General features: G+C 40.6%; 1 protein-coding gene across 4 annotated transcripts in view; it reads left to right on the forward strand.

Moving 5' to 3' along the window:
• The window catches only part of pomp (proteasome maturation protein), a 194,206-nt gene that overhangs the window by 189,427 nt on the left and 890 nt on the right, over positions 1 to 3,889 (forward strand). The gene's annotated exons all lie outside the window — the stretch shown is intronic.

Raw genomic sequence — 3,889 nt, forward strand, 5'->3', positions numbered from 1 at the left:
CCTTTGACAGAAGTGGCAAGTTTCTTTCGCTGTCCAGTGTATGTGGACCATTTTGTAATGATAAGGCTGTATTGCTATAGACATAAGGCATTAAATTCTTGCATTTGGCATTAAACCCTTTGGGAATTAGAACTAAGCTTTTGAGAGGAAAGTTGTCTGAAGGAGCTTTCCGACTTCTTGCTAAGTACTTTTAAATACCTTTGCCCCAAATTTAATTAAACAGTATTTATATGAAGTCGGTTTAAGAGGCTTTTCTCTAACACTGACTTCATTAGCTGCCCTTGGCCAATGTTTTCACTTTGTTCAAACAAACAGCTAAATATTTGGTGGTAAATAAGTATACGAGACGGTTGTGACACTTCTCCCTCTCTAGTTGTTTGTTCTCAGCATCATGTATGAGGTTTGAAAAGTGCAAGCAAGACGCCACAAGCTGCCAGATCTTTCAAATCCAGACCTCCATTTTACCCCCTTGGTAATCCATTCATTCCGGCTGATTAATCCCTCTTACTCCAACGGCTCGCCCCCTTCCTCCCTGCCCAGAGGCGATACCCCTACACCCTTTAAACAACTCCTCACCCTGTCCCACCCTGTCCCCTCCCCATGCCCCCCAGCGCCAAATCATGGCATTACCTCACAGCTGTACTGCATCCAGCCACATATTGTCTTGATAGGACCTGACATGTGACAGATTGAAATGAATCCAACCGCCAGGATTTTGTTATTTTTTTCACGCAAAAGACCGTCCGGACCTGTTTGGTTTAGGAGGGAGTTACGGTGGGAGGGGATGGAAGAACACAAGTCTCATGGGAGCATCGACTGGCTGTAATCTCAAAATATGGGTTAAAAACTTAAGACAAGCTTCTGGTCGGGACTAGAGAGAGGATTGTTGCTGGCCCTCCTGATATATTTTGGTCTTAAAGTAGAACTTTGCCTCACCCCCGCATCTCACTGAAAGTCACCTGATAGACTTCATAATTCCTGGAAGGAAGACTTGGATTTGTGAAGCAGACATGCTTGCCTGCTGCCGAGCTGATATGTAATTATCTTTAACTTGAAAATTACATCATCGGTCACCTTGACTTTCCTAGTTGCCAAAGGAGTGTTGGAGTCTATCTATTGTAATACATTGTCTTCTTCAAAAAGCCTGATTAGCTTCGTTGCTTATGGACAGGCCATTTCAGGGAGGGACCTCTGAAACTGATGTTGAATTACTGCATGGGTCTTTGAAACATCATGGTGATCATTCTGCTTTGGCACCACTATAAAACAGGCTTTGCTTATTTTGGACTCCAAAAATGTGTCAGATAAACACCATGTTTACACAATCCCCACCAGATTTCCTTCAGAAATATCTGATTTTTGGAAAATTGAATTTCCTGTTTGTGATCAATACACCAGAAAGCTGTCAAGAGTTGAAGAGGAAATTGGGGACCACTTTTACTTCTCGCCGTTGTAAAGGTTACCAGACAGGAGTGAATCCAAAACAGCCAGGTTTTTGGTCTTTTTTTATGCGGATGAGAGCTTTGTGAAGGAAATGCTTTACACATAAGCCTTGCAGAGTATTAAAGCGCCATCCCAAAGGTCACTGTACGGTTTCAATTTGAAGGAAGACTTTTGGGCTGAAGTTTCCTCATAGCTTTGGGGAGACAGTGGTGAGTGAACTGCCGAAGATTTGGGCAAAGATGTAGTGAAATGCTTCTTCTGATTTATGCCCCAAGGAAACTTGCATGTTTCTTCTAGTGGTGGAACTTAACTGTCTCAGTAATTTGAAGAAACTTTGTAAATCTGAAATACAGTGAACTTGGAAGAAAAAAAAAAACAGGGTAGCCTTAGGCCACAAAATTTAAACTTGACAATATTTGGGAGCTTTTTCTGGGGAATTTTTTAGATGCCTTTTCAACTGTAAGCAATTAATGAGAAGTGGGGGGATTGTGAAAACACTGGAGATGGATTGCTAGACATTTGATACGTCTGTCCCCCTCCCCTTTCTACCTTGGGACCAGGCCTATCAGTGACCTGTGTCCCTCCTACAGACAAATTTGCCTGGTGTTTTTGTGCCTGTAGCCAGACTGAGATCACAGACAAGATATTAGTTTAACCATTTGTCATCCCAACTACCCAGAGTTTGAAATGAGTCAGTTCTCTGTCTCTTTTAATTTTTTTTCTGTCCATTTTTCCCTCTTCTGGGTAAGTCTCACTTCTAGTCAGTGACTTGCTGTCGATTGCATCCACATGTTCTTTTGTGACCTGCAGCAAATCCCCTAGATGACCAATCCATATTTGATAGGATCCCACAACCCCCCAGGCTATGTTTATTTTGATGCCAACTTTATATGTCCTCTTTAACAAGTCTTGGTTCTTTGGTAAATCACCACCGCCTTCTGGAACAAGATGGCTTGGAGGTCAGTTTATAGGGATGTCCATGGGAAAGCGGATCATGGAGTACGCATGCACTACATAGAGTTTTATTTGCACTTTGATTCCTTTCAACACTCCCCACCTGTGGATATTGGTGTTTTTCGTTTACAATACAGTCACGATATTTTTCTCTTTTAATAGAACTGCGGCTGTTTTTGCTCTGATTTCCCATCATTTTCTCAATTTTCACAGTTCTGTTATGCAGTTATACTTTTGGGGGTCTGCAGGGAAGTTTTTCCTGTTTTCCCCCTTCAGGGTCAAATATCATGCTAGACAAGTGGACCTTCTTGGAAACAATATGTTTTTCCTTTCCCCCTAACTCCCACTAGTGGCTGACCTCATTTGTGGTTGATGATCCGTGGTGCCGGTGATGGACAGACAATGCAGTCACACTTAGGTGTTATGTGTTTGCTGTCTCAAAATAATGTTATGTGAAACTGCGGAGACCAAATGATTTTGTTTCATGTGAAGATTTTCCTTCTTAGCAGTTCTGTTCTTCTGTTGTTGCTTATGGCATATAGGAACAGCTAATTTGATGCAGAAAACTTCTAATTGAAAGATGAATGTGTTATTAAATTTTCTAACCAAAGATTTTGTTTACAAACCATTGAGAGATAACATAATGCTTCTAAGAAGCATAGTCCAATAAAAATAACCAATAGAGGGTTCTCAATATGACGCTTTTAACCTCGATCTGCGCACTTCTGCGTTTGAAAACGAGGCTGTATGTGTCAGCTTCAATTCTTAATACGATCAGACGATTGAAAGTAAGAAGTCAAGACACAAATACGTACAGGTATGTTAAATTCAGACTTTTCAGGCTGCAGATTTTTGTGGAAGAGTCTTTCAGGATAACTCAACACGTGAAATCAAAGAAAAAATAATAGCAATTGACCGCAAACTAACGTACCTGCGATGGTCGTTTATCTTGTGCAGTGGGTGTGCTTTAAACTGAAGTGGCACCACACTTACGAACCAGATACTGCATGTACTGTGTCGACTCGGCCGGCATGCGCAACGAAGTTCAACACAGAGAGCCTCGGTTTCGATGCGGATATGCACAGACGGCGCTAATGTGAAATTCGTCTATAAAGCATTTTTTTTCTCAACAATTCAGTTCAGATTACATGTAACGGGGAATAAATTTTCTGAGAAGAGATTCTTTTTAATACAACTGAGATAACCAATACCTCTCACAAGTGCAGTTCAGTAAGAAAATATCGAAAAATGGCCTTTTTTTCAATCCACATCAGCCATTTTCTAATGAATATTCCAGGAGGGAATTATTTTGTAACAGAAATGATGTCTCTGACAAACACAGTCTAGTAAAAACACCAATAACAGCAAATTTATTTGCCTTCACATTAGTTTGTTTCTAGCGTCTTGATCTATTCAGTTTCTGCAACACTGTCATGTATTGTGCAGTTTCACTTTTTGTAATAGTAAATATTTTCTTTATTTTTGTCAATAG

Source organism: Acanthaster planci, linkage group LG02 (assembly GCF_054643075.1).
Source record: "Acanthaster planci isolate LZ-2023a linkage group LG02, COTS_SCS, whole genome shotgun sequence".
Lineage (NCBI taxonomy): Eukaryota > Metazoa > Echinodermata > Asteroidea > Valvatida > Acanthasteridae > Acanthaster > Acanthaster planci.